This window comes from Chiloscyllium plagiosum, chromosome 25, assembly GCF_004010195.1.
Source record: "Chiloscyllium plagiosum isolate BGI_BamShark_2017 chromosome 25, ASM401019v2, whole genome shotgun sequence".
NCBI classification, from domain to species: domain Eukaryota; kingdom Metazoa; phylum Chordata; class Chondrichthyes; order Orectolobiformes; family Hemiscylliidae; genus Chiloscyllium; species Chiloscyllium plagiosum.
In genome coordinates, this window is record NC_057734.1 from 16197015 (window position 1) to 16215674 (window position 18660).

The following is an 18660-nucleotide window of genomic DNA, read 5'->3' on the forward strand; positions in this document are numbered from 1 at the left end:
AGATCAAGTATGTTTCTCCCCCTTGTTGATTCCCTCACTACCTGCCGCAGATCCTGTCTAGCAGTTATATCCTTTAGGATCCGACCAGCTCAATCAGTAATGCTGCTGCCAAGCCACTCTTTACGGTGGACATTGAAATCCCCCACTAGAGTATATTTTGTGCCCTTGCCACCCTCAGTGCTTCCTCTAATTATTGTTCAACATAGAGGAGTACTGATTCATTAGCCAAAGGAGGATGGTATCTGGTAAGCCCATGTTTACCCTGAAGCCATGAGACTTCATGGGGTCCGGAATCAGTCAAGGACTCCCAGGCAACTCCCACCTGACTGTATACCACAGTGCTGCCACCTCTGCTGGGTCTGTCCTGCTGATGGGACAGGGATGGTAATAGTGGTTTCTGCGTGCTTCCGTAAGAATAACTGTCAGGCTGTGGCTTGACTAGTGTGCGAGACAGCTTGCCCATTTTCGACATTAGCCCCCAGATGTTGGTTAGGAGGACTTTGCGTGGTCGACAGGGCTATTTGCATTTTTGCTACTGTCTTTTCCGGTTCCAAGGTCAATGCCAGGTGGTCCACCCAGTTTTGTTTCTTTGTTGTGGCTTTCTAGCCATTGATACAATGAGTGGCTTGCTAGGCCATTTCAAAGGGCAGTTGAGAGTCAACCACATTGCTGTGGCTCTGGAGTCACATGTAGGCCAGACCAGGTAAGGATGGCAGATTTCCTTCCTTAAAGGACATTAGTGAACCAGATGAGTTTTTCTGACAATTGACAGTGGTTTCATGGTCATTAGTTGACCCTTAATTCCAGTTTTTTAAAATTTGAATTCAAATTCTGCCATGGTGGGTTTCGGACCCATGCCCCCAGAACATTATTCTGGGTTTCTGGATTAATAGTCAAGTGATAATACCACTTGGCCATCGCTTCCTCTTGTCATGCAAATTGTGAGGGTGAGTTGATGCTGAGGAGGTCAATGAGGGTAATGTGTGAGAAAACCTGTGATTTGCATCCTGGTTAATTTCTATGCCCCCTACCCTTGACCACAATAGCAAATCTTCAGACTCTCAGTGGACATCTGATGTGGTCTTGCGCTACTGTAGTGCCTGCTCCCAACTTAAGACAAGTTGTTTGACAAATTGTATTGTAAAAAATAATTTAGTATGTTTGTGTGGCCTAAAAAGGTAATTTAACAGAGTGCACTTAAGGTTAGGGTATCACAAATGTGTGACAAGTTGTGGGATATGAGAGGAAAGGGGGTAAAAATGAAACCATAGAATATGACAGTAGTAGAAGATGAAAATGGATTGCAATCAGGTAGCAATACGTAATTAGGAGGGAAAATTTTAAAATGCAGAACATCCTCACTGAAGTAAAAAGTGTTATACCTCACCCAGTTGAGCACTTCTTCATAAATTGAGCAGCCACATAGATACCATGATATTATTGGCAGCTGGCCTTTATACTCGAATCAAGAAAGGAAAACAATGGGATATAATCCTTTCTTCATTTGATTGGCCACAGATAAAGAGCATTCAGCTGTTCACACACCTGTTTGAACCAAATCTTTATGCAAAGAGTTGAAGAATTGATTTTGCAATTGTGGAGCAGGTTTTCTTGGTGTTGAGGCTGTGGCAAAAGTTCTAAAAAATTCCAATTTTAATTTGCATTGATTGCATTAGTTGTACAATGGACAACCATTTGACATTGCTTGTTTAATGCCTCATTGGCAAATTGTAATTTTGCCCCATTTGATGAGATTTGATTTACTGCAATCACATGTACAGCGCCAGCCACAAAGTTGTACTTACTCTACGAATGCCTACGGAAACAGGTACTACCTAAATGTCTTAAATAGAAACCTCCCCATAACACTCCACTAGCTAAAAAAATAGCAGAGCAAAACGGCTGCAGAGTGCTTAGAGAAATGTTTAATGATGCCTACAGAGGTGAATTCTTTGTGGAGATCAGGTACTAATTCCATACCCAGCCCTTGCCTAGGCTGTGCACTCTCCTGCAGCTCCTCGGCTCTTCTTAGGGTCTCTTTTACTATCTTAATTGATGTGACTGGCTTAGCTTCTTTTATTACATCTTTTCCCACAGTTCCTTTCTTTAATGATCAGTACTGTGACTTTATGTATCCCACCTTCTGGTAGTAAAAACACCTTTTCCCAGTACCGTTCTGAAACCACCGGCACTGTAATTTTCTGTGTCCCATTCCATTACAGTGAAAGCACCTAAAAGGTCTTTCAGCTCTTTTTCACTCTCTTGAGCTTCTTTAACGTGATAAATTTCTATCAGTCTTCCCTACTTGTTCTTTCGTAATGTAGAATCTACCTTTCTCCCAATGTCTGTCCCTCACAGGATAAAATTCTGACTGAAAGCTTGTCTTATGCACCAACATGTACTCATCTGCTAATTCTACTGCCCTTCTCACTTCCTGGCCTTTCTGTTCCTCCACGTTAATTCTTACCATCTCTAGAATTGAGTTTTTAATCTCCTCAACAGAATAACCACTCTTAGAGCTTCAAAGGTCCTAACTATTTTTAAAGCACACACCCATCTATCAAAATGGCCAAAGTTTTAATTTTTTCGAACTCAACGTAAGTCTGACCTGGTTCCATCTTTATGTTTCTGATCCGCTGTCTATATGCTTCTGGTACCAATTCATAAGCACTTAAAATAGCCTGTTTAACCTTTTCATAATCTCTTGATCCCTCATCTGACAGCGTGGCAAATACCTCACTAGCTCTGCCTACTAGTTTAGTCTAAACTAACATTGCCCATAAATCCTCGGACCACTCCATCTGCCTAGCCAATCTTTCAAGTAGAATAAAGAAGGCTTCAACATCTTTCTCAACAAAATGTGGTAGTTTTGACATACTTATATCTATCACTACTTTCTCTTTTAATCTCCATCCTGTTAACTTGACTTTGCTGACAAAGTCACAACTTCTCAAGTTAAAATTCTCTCTCCTTGTCTCTCTCTTTCTTCTCTCTCTCTCTATGCTCAACTAAGAACCTTCTCTCTCTTCCTTTTCTCTCTTCTCTCTCTCTTTCTCTCTCCCTCTCTTCTCTCTCTTTCTCTCTGTTTATCTTCTAACTCCATTTTCCTCAATTGTAATTGAAGTTTTTCTACCTTTACTGCACTTGTCTGTTTCTGTGGGAAAAGATTTGCTAACCCACGATAGGCCCACAAAAGCAAATTGGCTAAATTGTACCAGGACACCCAGAATTCCCGAGCAGCTCACGAACTGGGTCAGATGGCATGCAGACAATGGAATACGCTTTCAAGCTGCCATGGACATGACAAGAGGTCTCAAAACCCTAAGGGCAGTTTCACAACCCAGCAACAGCAAAGCCACAGAAAGAGTAGAACAGACAGACAGGCACCACAGGACAATGGAAGCACCTCACCACTCCAGAAAAGACTTTAACACCTATCTGTGCAGATGAATGGAACCATGATTCTGTCAGGATGTTGCATTGTGTGAAGGAACAGGACATTCATCTGATAAATTGTTTTCCAATTAGCACCCTTGCAACAAAATTACTCCATTTCCCGAAACATTGTATTTTCCCATTTCTTAATCAGTGTCATTGTGCAGCATTACCATAAAACTGGTCTCATCCTCAGCTCTGAGAGGAGAAATCAAATTCTCTGTGCAGACTGTCAGTTCTGTGTCAGTTAGTCTGTTTTCTCCTCCGGCGATATCGCTTGCAATAAGCAGTTTGTCAATTTCACTCCGAGCTGTGTTTTGTGGTCTCTAACCTACTGGGCAAATTTTTCCGACAGTTTGGACTAGTCAGCAGGCCATTTTTTCTCTCTCAACAGGGTGAGCGAACCTTACATTTTAAATTTAACCTGATTGGTACCTGGCGGCCAGCCCTGCCCAGCGGATCAGACCAGAGAAAGGCTGGATGACTGCGGAGGGTGGCCACAATTCTGACTTGCGGCGAATTGGCTTCACCTACTGTAATTCGGAAATTGAGTAGTGACCCTGGCCTGGGGAGGTGGGCATTTGGCTCCTAAATTGCCGCCAGAACTTGGCCTGAGGAGGTAGTCTGGTAAGCGGCTAAATTAGTTTTCAAATTTTACTAATTGGCAGCCGGCATCTCCTCCAGCAATATCGCCTACAATAAACTGTTTGTCAATTTCACTCCGAGCTGTGTTTTGTGATCTCTAATCTACTGAGCAAATGTCTCCGACAGTTTCTCTGACACACCTGAGTGTTTGAGTAATTCTCTTATAATTTCAGTTTTACTTTTGTTCTTGGTTACACCCAAATCCAAATTCTTTGCTAAATCTAAAAGTATGGCCTTTTTCTTTCCTTGTAAGCTTTCTTGGCAAATTTGAGCATCATCTTCAAATACCAGAACCTCTTCAGCAATTTTAAGAGTCATTTCTCTCACTTTTAATTTAATCAACCACAAGTCACTGATATTAAACAAATTGTCTCATCTACATTTTATTTAAAGATCTAGGATACTAAGCTGCAAGTGTTTAAATCTGCTGGGATTTTTTGTACCCCAAAATCTATTCAAATTTGTCTAAACCACTTCAAATCCCAGATGAGCCCCCAACTTTTACTTTTACTTTCCCTTCTACAATACTGGTCTGATAAACCCCCCCCCCCCCTCCCCGATTAAAATTTACAAAAAAATTCAAATTTCAAAACCAGTCAGCTGTTGAATCTTCTCTTTGTATCTTCTGCTGTCTTCTTTTCTTCCTCTTAGGGATTTCTGTTTCACAGGTCATTGATAGATAAAGGTACCTTTAAGAGAGTTATTCTGCAGGCAGTCTGCATATGTTGGTGGCTTGGCAGTTTAGATTAGATTAGATTACTTACAGTGTGGAAACAGGCCCTTCAGCCCAACAAGTCCAATTTTTTTTTCAGTTTCATATACCAAAGCATCGGATCGTCAAAATACTAAGTTCAAACTTGATTAGAGTTTGGTCTTTTGGGGCATAATTTAATTTGATTGGCTGAGTTTGAAAGTGTGTTTGTCTCATAGCAACTCAGCCAGTGCTAGCTGTTCTGACCAAGCATGGCATTGCTGCCTTCTTCCAGACTCTCTGTGCCTCTCTAAGTCCTTGCTAGCTTTTCCACTCTCTTAAAGGTACGGTACCCCTTACACCTTCATAACATAATGCAAGGTATATAAGGACAGATAGTCATATCTGTCATAAGAAAGGGAAAAAGGGTAAGAAGTGTAGAAACCTTGAATCATGTTAATTTCTATGGCTTCTACTCACAATGGCAAGATCTCATCTCAAGTGGTGACATAAAATGATTCTATCTTAGATGAGCAAGTTGCCTTATGAGGAAATAGTGAACAGGCAGAGCTTGCTTTTAGTGGAGTTTAGAAGAGTGAGTGGTGATTTGATTGAACTTCATAAGATCCTAAGTGATCTTGAAAAGATGTATTTGGAAAAGATGTTTGCTTTTGTGGGTCAATCCAGAATGAGAGGGCAGTATTTTAAAATTAGCGGCCACCCTTACTGAATGGAGATGAGGGAAAGTTTTCTTTTCTCTAAAGGATGGTGCAACTTTGAAACATTGTTTTCTCAGGCAGTGGAGGAGGGGTCATTGAATATTATTAAGGCAGAGGTAAATTAATTCTCTTTAGGCAAAGGAATCAAAGTTTATCAGGGGTAAATAAGAACATGGAATTGAAAGACAACAGTTCAGCCATGATTTTTTTAAATGGTGGAGCCTGTTTGAAAGCTACTTCTATTCTAGTCCTAATTCATATATTTGGATGGACTGTGCTCTGGTGTTCTTCTCCTCTTACATACAGTGTGTCTGAAGTACTGTAAGAAAGAAGGAAGCATGATAGCAGTGCCTTGGAATGTAATTTTGAAGATTTACATGTAAGATTAGTTTACTATGAATGTGTAACAAATAGAAGTGAAAATGGTGCTGAGCAAAGAAATAATGCAACTACAGGGGTGCGGAATGTAACAGTAGCAGCAAGTGGAGATGCACTACAATGTGGCTGCAGTAAAATAAGAGAAACAGGGACAGAAGACTTGGAAGTACAGAACTGCCTTAATCAAGAAGCGATCCTTTGCCTCACACATCTGAGCACTTCTCAACTAGTTGAGGTGTGAAAGTTTTATTTGTATGATCAGCGAACTTGGATACATTACCAAAGTCTCTATCTTGTTATTGTAATCAATCTTTTCAGAAATATTATTACAGGGTAATGAGAGGCCTGGATAGAGTGGATGTGAATAAGGTATTTCCACTAGTATGAGAGTCTAGGGCCCGGGGCACAGCCTCAGAGTAAAAGGATGACCCTTTAGAACTTAGATGAAGAGGAATTCCTTCAGCTGGACGGTGGTGATACTGTGGAACTTATTGCTGCAAAGGGCTGTGGAGGCCCAATCATTGAGTGTACTTAAGGCAGAGATAGATAGTTCTTGATTAGTTAAGAGATCAAGGGCTGTGGGTGTGGGGGGAAGACTAGGGAATGGGGTTGAGAAACATAACAGTCATGATGGAATGGTTGAGCAGACTAAATGGGCTGAATGGCATTATTCTGCTCCAATATCTTATGGTCTTATGGAACATCTCTGGCCTCCAGGCTCGGTGGTAGGACACCCTTCCTTTCCTATTTCCACAAATACTCACATAAACTGCATTCAATCTCTGTCCATAAGCATATTCAGGGTAAAAAAAACAAATCAGTGTCTTTCAACAACAAGTTGAAAATTTGTTTGGGTAACATTGCAGTATATTTTCATGTAAAATGAGTGTTGTGGATTGATCAGTTGTTGTTAAAAAAAATCTAATTTTCATTTCCATTATTTGTGTCATGAACAATTTATCAGTATTCCTAATTGTATCCTAAGTGGCAAGTTGAAAATCTATCCCAATATTGAACCTAAACTGAATAATGAAACTGGGGAAGCAGCTTACCCAATTCTAGTTACATTTTTTCTGAAACATATTTCAGATAGAAAAGACACTGCCAGATCTAAAGCTAGAAGATCAGATACTGAAACATGTCACGAACTAGAAGGTAAATAAATATGTGTACATGTTAATGCTTTGAATCACGTGCCATTAGGAGGTAATCTATTTTCTGCACGTGCCATTAGGAGGTAATCTATTTTCTGATTAACAAGGCACAACTCTATCATTATGTCCTACTGGATGGATATTCGAGAAATCAGTATCTACTTGAAGCAGCTTCCCTTTGTCACACAAGGTGCAGAAGGATGAAAAGCAGTGATTAGACAAAAAAGGGTCAGATATGTAGAAACCCTGTGTTATTAAGGTTCATAATACATTACATTATTATTTCAGAATTTGGATCAAAGATGGTGAAAAAATGATTTCAGTTTTAGGGTTCTTTAAAGATCTTCAGAAAATCATTTTGAACATTAACCTTCGTGGAGATAATGAATTGCTGACTTGGGTTTTGTGATCTTCAGAGAGAAGTGAGAAACCAGATACAGGGTCATGCATAGGAAAAGACACCTATACTACCAGAATTGCTGTTATTTAGAAAAAAATTATTGGAAAAAAAGATTTTTTAATATTACAATAAGTACAAAACAATACAATTCAAAACAATACAAAAAAATCAAGTAAAAAAAGAATGCCAACCCACCCTCATGTACAAATGTATAAACATATGTAGAAAAGTATAGAATTCAAAAATAAATAAATAAATAAATAATCAACAACAAGCTAATAAATAATAATAACTCAGCCTAGCCAAACACGCTCACACGTTCACAGTTCTTCCTTCCTGGATATTGAACTCGTAAAACACAATAATTACGACTGCATAAAAGCCCTTGTTAGTGTGGCAGATAAATCTGTGTCCAGATTTTCCAAAAAGGGCTGCCATGCCTGATAAAAGTTCTCAGTTTTGTGGTGTACCATATTTGTGAAAAAAATTCAAGGGAAAATGCTCCATAACAATCTTCCACCAACCCAACAGGCCGGGGGTGTTTTCAGATATCCAATCTAGCAAGGTATTGTTTCTTGCACAGAGCGTGAGAATATTGAAAAGTTTTCTGATGTGCGTCTGCAGGGAATACAGTGGGCTGGCCCAGAAGAGAGAGATAGGGCCCTTCTCCACCCTTACACCCAAAACCCTCTCCATTGCACCCACCATAGCACACCAATATGTTTGAAGCCTATCACAAGACCAGCAACAAGGGGTGAGAGTGCTCATACAGACCTCGCACTTGGGACATGCTGAAGACACCCCGGTTTAAATTTTGACAAAAGGTCTGGAGCCAAGTTGACCCTGTGGAGAATCTTCAACTGTAAAACATTGGTCCTATTGCAAATTGATATCTTCCTTGCATTCTCCCAAATATCCTCCCATGCCTCTGAGGAAACCTCAACACCCAGCTCTCTCTCCCACACGCTGCAGAGTCGATCAAACTCATCTGAGGGGGCACCCCCCAATTGATGATATAAAGTACTGACAGAAAGTGTACTCTTAGCACATCCCCCCCCCCCCGCCCCTTGTCGGATTTGTAAGGATCAGTCAAAAGTCTAGTCTTTTATTGAATAAAAACCCCAACTTGAAAAGAATGAAAGAGGTCTCTATTAGATAACTCGTATTTCTGTACTAACTGATCAAAGGACATCATTACGTCTCTCTCAAATAAATTGTCCATGCAAGACATACCCCTAGCTGCCCAATGTTTGAATCCTGAATCTATCATCCCTGGTTGAAAACCCGGCATACCCACTATAGGTGTAAGAGAAGATGTTTTGCCAATATTGCCTTCCTTCTGCCGAATTGCCTTCCATGCTTTAACAGTATTGATGACTATTGGGTTATGGCAATATTCCCTAACTGTCCTCATTTTGTCCAAAAACAGCAAACTGGTAAGGGGGCACCTTGCCTAGGAGGCTTCGATATCTAGCCATATTGAAAGCGAATCCCCACAAGCCCAATAATCACAGAGGACAAAAGCCAGCCTAGTTGGTAGCTTTTAATGTCCACAAGGTCCACTGCCTCCAATTTGTGAGGCAGTTGCAGTTTAACTAATTTAATAAGGGGCCGCTTATGATGCCTAATAAAGAAGCTGAACCAGCCTTTCAGCGTCCTAAATGTTTGCTCATTAAAAATCAGGGTGAGCATCCATATAGGGTATAGCAAATGGGGGAGAATATTCATCTTAATAAGTGCTATCCAACCCAACCATGAGATTGGAAGTGCCTCCCATCTTTGAAGTTCTTATTTAAATTTATTAAATAATTGGATAAAATTGGCTTTGCACAGCCGATCCAGAACTGGAGTAATGAAAATGCCCAAATACACAAAACCCTGCTGTGACCATCTAATTGGTAATCTATAGTCACCTTCAAGGTCTAGCTCCTTCGTAAGACCACCCATAGACGTAGCCTCTGATTTTGCAAGATTAATCTTGTACCCCAAAAAGGGGTCAAACACATAAATGCATTGTATCAGGTGAGGCATTGAAATTGCTGGATTTGTCAAAACATGAGGACATCGCCTGCATACAACAAAATTTTGACCCCACTTCTGGAGCTGATATATTGGGATCCCCAAGAATGGCCTCCGCTAATGGTTCAATCACCAACGTAAAAAACAATGAGAGGGGACAGCCCTGGTGGCTGCCCCTAAAAACATTAAAATTACTTGATCGTACCCCATTGATGATGATTGCCATGAGAGGGCCACTGTAGAGAACCTGTACCCATCTTATGAAGACTTCTCCCAAACCAAACCACTCCAGAGTACAGAAAAGTTATGGCCACTCAACTTGGTCAAATACCTTCTCTGCATCTAGAGAAATCACTAATTCCTGTATTGACTGATGTTGGCATGCTTGAATTAGATTAAGCAGCCTCCTAATATTATTGGAGGATTTGAAACCCTTTATGAAGCCCGTCTGATCCTCTTTAATGATAGAAGGTAACAGCCTTAATGCTAGAGTCTTAGAGAGGATTTTAAAGTCCACATTTAAGAGCGAGATGTGCCTGTACGAAGCACACCTTCTGGGTCCTTCCCTTTTTTAAGTGAAATATTGGCCTCTCTCAGAGATGGTGGGAGAACAATCATGACAGTATGAATTATTAAACATATTGAGCATCGGGCCTGACAGTATACTTATAAATTCCTTATAGAATTCACTGGGAAGTACGTCAGGACTGGGTGCCTTTCCATTGTGAAGCTGCCTCACTGCTTCCTGCACTTCTTGCACTGACAGTCCCAAGATGTGCAGGTCAGGTGAATTGGCTATGGTAAATTGTCCATAGTGTTAGGTGCATTAGTCAGAGGGAGGTGGGTTACTCTTCAGAGGGTCGGTGTGGACTTGTTAGGCCGAAGGGCCTGTTTCCACACAGTAGGGAATCTAATCTAATCTAATCTATCAACTGCGCTTAAGTTGATGTCTCGGAAGCCCGAAATTTCTTAGAGAAATATTCCACAAACTTGTTATCCTTGAGGATAAAGATATCCATTCACCAGTACCTTGAACCCACTGTAACATCCTTTAATCTTAACCAACAGGTACAGTGAAGCATGATCAGAGATGGTAATATTACTAATCATGCAAGATACTACCAAATCCAGGGTTAGCGCAGGGGTCAGAAAAAAATCAATCCTGGTGTAACATTTGTGTGGATTGGAGAAAAATGTAAAATTTCTGCCTGTAGGGTGGAGACGCCTCCAGACGTCCACCAACCCTAATTCCACACACAGATCCACAACTGCTTAGTTTGTACAGAGGGTATCAAGGGACCTTTAGGCAACCTGTCTACTGTGGGATCAATGTGATCGTTAACATCTCCCTCTATAATGATGTGCTGGAACGCGTAATATATCAGTTTAGATAAAGCATCTACCAAAACTTTAAGGGGATGAGCTGGAGGGTAATGAACATTTAAAACACCATATTCTTCCCCATTTATCAAGGCTTTAAGAATTACAAACCTCCCATGTGTGTCTTTAACACTTTCTAAAAACTTAAATGGGAGATTCTTCCTAACTAATATAGCCACTCCCCTACTTCTGGTATTAAATGATGAAAAATAAACTCAGTCAAAACCATTCTGCTGTAATTTCAAATATTCCTTGTCATCTAAGTGTGTCTCCTGTAACAAAGCAATATCCACATTTTCCTTTCTAAGACTCAAGAATACCTTCTTCCTCTTAATTGGTGAGTGACTTCCCTTGATATTCCAGGTACACCATTTAACCAAGTCATTAGCCATAACCTTCTGCAATAACATTTAAATTCCAGAGAGGAGGAACCCGAACCACAAATCGCTGAGCCTTAGTGTCACATGATTCACCAAATATAAAAACTATATAAACTAAAAGCACAACATTTAACAAACCTACAAAACTATTAAAAATTAAAAACAATGAAAACCAAAAAAAACCCAACATATAAAGCGCCAACAGTGCTGAGTAGAGGAACTCACCCCCTGCCCAGAGGGGGCAACTGCCCATCCCAAATTGCCCATAAGTAGGCATCTAACCATCCCAACCACCTTCACTTCTCCCAGCTAGAGCCACACCACAAACACAAGCAGAAATACCCATAGAATGCCAATATGAATTTAAAAAACATTTTTTTTTAAAAATGGAATAAATACCCCTTTTGTATATCCTAACTTAGAAATTGAAAACATATATCTCAACCACTGCCAAACACAGTTTAAACCAAATTATTATCAATAGAAAAAAAAAGAAAAATAAAGCTCCAACCGGACTTTCTCTGTTTCTTTTATGAAATGATAAAGGCATAGCTAAACAACACTATTTTACAAACTAAAATTGTTCAAATTGGGTTAATTTATCTACAAAGTCTCTTGCCTTCTCTGACATGTCAAAGGGATGTATGGATCCACCTAAGGTGACCCAAAGCACTGCCAAATACCTCAGGGAGTACTGAATCCCAAACTCCCTCAGTCTTCTTTTGACACCGTTGTAAGATTTCCATTTCTGGATCACCGCCGCTGAGAAGTCTTAAAAGAAAATGATCTTAGAGCCCTCGTAAATTAGGGCCTTTGGATCCTTCTCCTGGACTCAGGAAGCCTTCATGAATCTGTCCTGATCCTGGTAATGATGGAACCACACCAGGAGAGGACAAGGACGTTGACCCAGACTCGATCTCCACGCTGCGACCCAGTGAGCCCTTTCTATCTTCAGTCCTCTTATGCTAGCCTCCAAGTCAAGGAATTTCGGTGGCCAATCCTCAACAAATTCCGCAGGCCGCTCACCTTCCTTACCCTCAGGCAGACCGATGATCTGAATGCTTTTTCTCCTGCCCCTGTTCTCAAGTCATCCACTTGCTCACGCAAATTATGGATCTGCATCTCCAGGCTTGTGTCCTATCCTTGGATGAACTGGCATCAGCTTCCACCACTGTGACCCTGTGCTCCACCTCATCCGTCTTCTTCTCCAGGTCTCCCAGCTGCTGCTCATGCTTCTGCAGCATGGTAGAGATTGGAGCCGGCTTCTCTTCAATCAGTTTCCCCAGCATCTCACGAGATTTCACGAGCTTGTTCACCAGGGCCTGGAACATAATCAATTCGGAGGACCTTGCAGGTTGGGCCGCAGGCTCGGCCTCGGATGCTCCTCCTCCCTTTTTCAGCATCTCTGGATGGCTGGAAATGCAGGTAAGTTAATTTTTAAAAGTTTCTTGGACTCTCCAATCTTTCCGGAGTCCCACGATATCGCGATAGTCCAGGTTGGGCGGGTTGAAGGTTCGTCGCGCTTGTGCTGCAATGCGGTGCTCTATAGTGCAATCTCCTTAGATCGCAGCCATCTTGGATCCCCCAGCAAAAGTACTGTTATTGCAGTCTCCAAGCAGTCAGATTGGTTAGGGGGTGGTGTCTTGATCCAGAAACGTACCATAAGCTGAAAGATAATTTAAAATGTGCATCCATATTAATGATTAGAAGTCTGGATCATTAATAGGCAATCTTTCTATTTTCTAGTCAATGAGATGATATAGAATGAGACACAGCATCTGTATATTTTAAATATGCCACCAAACCTTGGAGTGCAGAAAGAAATATCCTTCAAAGGATTCATTGCTGAAAGCAGCTTCACTTTGCTTTTCAAAGTTTATAGAGAGAGATGGTAAAGAGAAGGGGAATGGGAGTAAGATCTGTGGATATTCTATGACATATCAACTCCAACTTTTTTTTCCATTCTGTGCTCCCTACCCACAAAAGCAATCATTATAGGGCACCAGTGGTGACATGACATGGTTTTAGCCCGCTTTGGTGTTCTGTTCCATAATAGAAGTATGTTTGTGGTTTCCTAGGCAAGTGATTTAAAGATGTAATGTTCAGTCAGAATGCTGTAAATGTGTGACAATCACAGAATTTTGGGAATAAATGCATAATAATATGACTAAGGGATGCAGAATATGATAATAGAGCAAGGGGATTGAAAGGTGGTCGTAGTGTGAAAAAGTGAGTGAAAAAAGCACAAAGGCTGGGAATTGCAAACTGCCTCCAAAAGGAAAAATTGTTTTGCCCACCCTAACAGTTGACCGGCCAAATAAATGCCTTGGTATCTCTGGCAACTGACTTCTTTAAATCTTTAAGAAGGGATAACAATAGGACGGTATCCATCTGCAAAGGCTGTTGTGGTGGTGTCTGTACCTGTGAACCAGAATGTCCAGGTTCACGTTCCACCTGCCCAGGCATGTTTTGAAACATACCTGAACAAGTTGATTTTAAAAATCTTGGACAGGGTAATTGCTCCGCTTAAAGTGCATTCAGTTGTTTTTGCACCTATTCAGGAACAAACAATTATTGTATGCAAATTAGTTTTGTAACATTGAGGTAGGTTTCATTAAAACAAAAAATTGGTTTTGTGGATGTGCCATTTTTCTAACAAATATCTAATTTCATTTTATTATTTGTAGATCGGGCATCAAATTTGCATGGTTAATTGTATGCTTGGTTGAAATTTGAAAATATATCCTATTATTCACTCTAATTGATACAAGTAATTGTTTTTGCTGTTGTTGAAATAAATTAATGAACTGAACAGTACTGAATTTGAAGAATGCTACTATATGCCTAATCCAATACTAGCTTCACTTCTTCTGAAACACTGCAGATAGGAAAGATACTCGCAGATCGCACGTTAGAAAATCAGATCCTGAAAAGTGTCACAAACCAGAAGGTAAGTAAAAATATGTGCACATATTAATGTTAGACATTATGTATAATTAATCAACAATTTATTTAGTTCCTCATCCAAAACCTTGTATACAAATTCAACTCTGTGTGATTTACAAACTACTGCTGGCTGGATATTGGAGAGCAGTGCTAAGTGCCCTGGAAAGGAGAGGCTGCACAAAGCAGTTTCATAGGAGGCAATTCACCCTTAGGGGAATATTTCTGAAATACCCCATGTAAAATGCAATATTCTGACCCAGATTTCAATGACATTCAGACTAAGATTCACTGGAGTGTCACTGCTGCACGTATGAGTGATATTCAAATCTGGTCTATAGAGGCAAAGCCAAATATGGTTTAACCTTTGTTATTTGTTTTTGTATTTGTAAGAGGACCTTAGTCCGCTTCAGCTGATTGATTTGGAGATCAGTACACTGCCCAATATCCAATAATCAGTGCTAGTTGATGAGACTGTCCAAACAGGCACAGAAATTGTTGAGCTATTGCAAGGAAATCAGGAAGGAGAATGGAGTCCTTTATTGGCGAGTTCCTGACAATGACAGAGTGATGAAGCAACACATCCTTCCCAACAGCCACAACTATCAAGGTTTTGTAGCAATTTATGATCAAGTATACACCTAATGTTGGTGTCATCTGCAAACTTACTAACTGTGCCTCTTCTGGGTAATTCAAGATGGAGGACGGAAAAAATTTCTGTCTTTAACAGCTGTTCCTTTTTTGAGGTATATTAGGTATTGGAAGTGATTTCTTCGAATTCCAGGAGCAGCTATTACTGTTGCATTGTTTTGGAACTTCGGAGGAAAAAAATGTCAAAACAACAGCACTTTTAAAAGGGAAAAGAACAGGCAAAGGAAGCACATGATGAGGTCAGTGCAGGAGAGAGAGAACAGTGAACAGGTGCAGTTACTGCCTTTGCTGTTGAATTCATGTATCACTGGACATCGGAGGGTGTCTGGGAAAATTTAAAAAACAGTGAATGCTAACTGACACAGCAGTGAACCATTGCAGTTATGCCTTTGCTGTTGGATTCATGTATCGCTGGACATCGGAGTGTGTCTGGGAAAATTTAAAAAACAGTGAATGCTAACTGACAGAGCAGTGAACCATTGCAGTTACGCCTTTGCTGTTGGATTCATGTATCGCTGGACATCGGAGTATGTCTGGGAAAATTAAAGAACAGTGAAATTCACAACTGATCTCAGAGGAACCTGTTTGGGAGAGGTCACAGCACAGAAACAGAAACAGAAACAACATCACTAGAAGGCCTTGGAATGAATATTACGGACGTTGACCTCTAGATTAGATTAGATTACTTTACAGTGTGGAAACAGGCCCTTCGGCCCAACAAGTCCACACTGACCCGCCGAAGCGCAAACCACCCATACCCCTACATTTACCCCTTACCTAACACTATGGACAATTTAGCATGGCCAATTCACCTGACCTGCACATCTTTGGACTGTGGGAGGAAACCGGAGCACCCGGAGGAAACCCACGCAGACACGGGGAGAATGTGCAAACTCCACACAATCAGTCTCCTGAGGCGGGAATTGAACCCGGGTCTCTGGTGCTGTGAGGCAGCAGTGCTAATCACTGTGCCACCGTGCCGCCTAAGGATCAAATGCAATTACATATTCACAGACATCTTCACCAATTTCACAAAGGCCATTAACCCACCTGTGGTGAAAATACCTCAGTTATGAATGTAGGTTTGCTTGCTGAGCTGGAAGGTTCATTTCCAGATGTTTCATCACCCTACTAGGTAACATCTTCAGTGGGCATCACGCAAAGCACTGCTGATAATTCCTGCTTTCTATTTATATGTTTGGGTTTCTTTGGGTTGATGATGTCATTTCCTGTGGGACAACACATCCATCCTAGAACAAGCCAAACAAAGACACGCACAAGAATTCCTAGAGGCATGGCATTCTAACCGGAACTCTTATCAACAAACACATCGTGTTAGACCCCATCTACCACCCCCTGAGAAAAGGAACCGGAAGTAACTTCACCACAGGAAATGACATCACCAACCCAAAGAAACCCAAACATATAAATAGAAAGCAGGAATTATCAGCAGTGCTTTGCCTGAGGCCCACTGAAGATGTTACTTAGTTGGGTGATGAAACATCTGGAAATGAACCTTCCAGCTCAGTGAGCAAACCTACATCCAAAACCTCAACCTAAGCTACAAATCTTCTCAAAACTCGCTAATGCCTCAGTTATAGCCAAAGTGTTACTGTATGATTGATTTTTATGTCTCAGTATCCCATGTAGACTTTGAGAGCAACATTCTACAGGAACTTTGCTAAGTCTGTGCTAAAATCCACATTATCCCCTATCATCCAGAGGGTAATAAATGGTATGAATGATTCAACTATACTTGACATAATCTTGTCTCTTGAGAGTAAACAAAAATCAGTCCCACTACCTTCTAGAGATAGCTTATGTTTATAATAGCACTCATTATCATCCAGTCTCCAGTCTTATCTACTTTGGATCAGGCCCATTCCTTCCCATTGGGTTCACTTAATGCATCATTTAATGCAGATAACCAACTCAATGAGTAGATAGTTGAGCATCACATAAAGCTAAGCCAGGCATTTGAGATTATGACCAAGCGGACCAAGAGAGAAGTGCTGAGAAGAAAAACTGACAGGACTGACCTTACCTTGGCACAAGGGTATTCATCTGAAATTAGCATGTCAACAGATTAAAATAACATACAAGATGATTGAAATCCTGAATCCCACAGAGTCATCAAGAAGCTGGACACAAGTCGTATGTATGTTCTTGAAGTGGTAATTGGACCACTTGGAAAGCAGTTCACAAAGAAGAGTTGATTGAGGCCAAAATTCTAATGGATGATGTTGGAGGCAAGCAGTTCGCTCAGCAATATTGCTGAACTCAAAGTGTTGTTGATTAATGACTTGAATGAAATGCAGGCAGATAATAAGGAGGAGTCTTGGAGTGACCTGTGTGTTATGAAACCAGGGCTTGTGTCCAATATTGGGAGGCCTACTGCAGCCTGGAAGACAGCGCAGTGATACCTTGCCGGGATGCCACAATTGAAGTGACAAGTGCTACTTGTCACACAATTCTGGATAACTCAACAACCCAGACTCAAAGTAGGTGATCTGTCACAGGCTCTGGAACCCATGAAAAGTATCAGTACAGATAGGAGACTGAGATGGTCCTCTCAAGAGCAAATCTGCCTATCTCCTTAACCTTTAGAATTTTCCTCATTGGAGTTGCCAAAAAAACCTAATGTAGATCCATGTGATCTAGCCATCATAGTACAATTGAACCTGTTGATTAAATAACTGTTTTGGAAATTGTGACTTTTTACGATGTGTAGGGACTTCCAGCAGCTAGTAGCAATTGTGAGAGATGACTCTGAATACGGGAGCCCACGCAGTCAAGCAGAACCCTTTGGAAGAAAGGGTATGCTTGTCAGGAAGAGGCTTCTTGGAAAGAGGAAGGGACAGATGAAGTATTTCTCAACAATATGAACTATGCACTTATTTGTAAAAACTTATAATAATCTTAGTTTTTCCATCATGCTTATAAAGACTTGATGCCAGTACAATAGGGAATCCCTTCTTCATGATCTTCAAACAGCCTATGTATTTAAATTTCATAATACTTAATTAAGACAAAAAATAGTATGACATGGTTCTCGCTCTAGTTAAAAAGTCCATCTGGAAAGTTCATATGCCATTTGTGCACATAGTTAGGGTCAAACCAAGTCTTTCTAAGAAGTGTCGGGAGAATTAATTTTGCAATCATACAATTGAATTTCATGTAAAATTCATGTTGTGGATGGGACATTGTTCTAAAAAAGTTTCCAATTTTCATTTCCATTGATTCCATTATTTGTACAATGGACAACTGATTGGCATTGTTAATTTAATGCCTGACTGGTAAGATGAAAACGTATCCCATTATTCATTCTAATCAATAGAAATAATTGTCATTGCTGTTATTGAAGAAGTAAACAATATTGGAAGTGTGAAAAGCTACTGTATATATTATGCAATGCTAATTGTGTTTCATCTGAAACATATTTCAGATAGAAAACATACTTCCAAATCAAGAGCTAAAAGATTAGATTCTGAAAGATGTCATGAAGAAGAAGGTAAATTAAAGTTAATGCATATTAGTAATTTAAATTATGTGTTATTAATGAACATTTTTACTATTTTCCAGTCAATGTGACTATCCAGTCCCTGTACACCTCCATCTCCCATCACGAAGGACTCAAAGCCCTCCGCTTCTTCCTTTCCCGCCGTACCAACCAGGACCCTTCCACTGACACCCTCCTTCGACTGACTGAACTGGTCCTCACCCTGAACAACTTCTCTTTCCAATCCTCCCACTTCCTCCAAACGAAAGGAGTAGCCATGGGCACCCGCATGGGCCCCAGCTATGCCTGCCTCTTCGTAGGATATGTGGAACAGTCCATCTTCCGCAACTACACTGGCACCACCCC

General features: G+C 40.6%; 1 protein-coding gene across 1 annotated transcript in view; it reads left to right on the top strand.

The window, feature by feature from the left end:
• The window catches only part of LOC122562603, a 242224-nt gene that overhangs the window by 12842 nt on the left and 210722 nt on the right, over nt 1–18660 (top strand). Inside the window, exons 4-6 of the mRNA XM_043715583.1 lie at nt 6958–7023; nt 14086–14151; nt 18241–18306. The gene's annotated coding sequence lies outside the window, so the exon portion shown is untranslated. The remainder of the gene's footprint in view (nt 1–6957; nt 7024–14085; nt 14152–18240; nt 18307–18660) is intronic.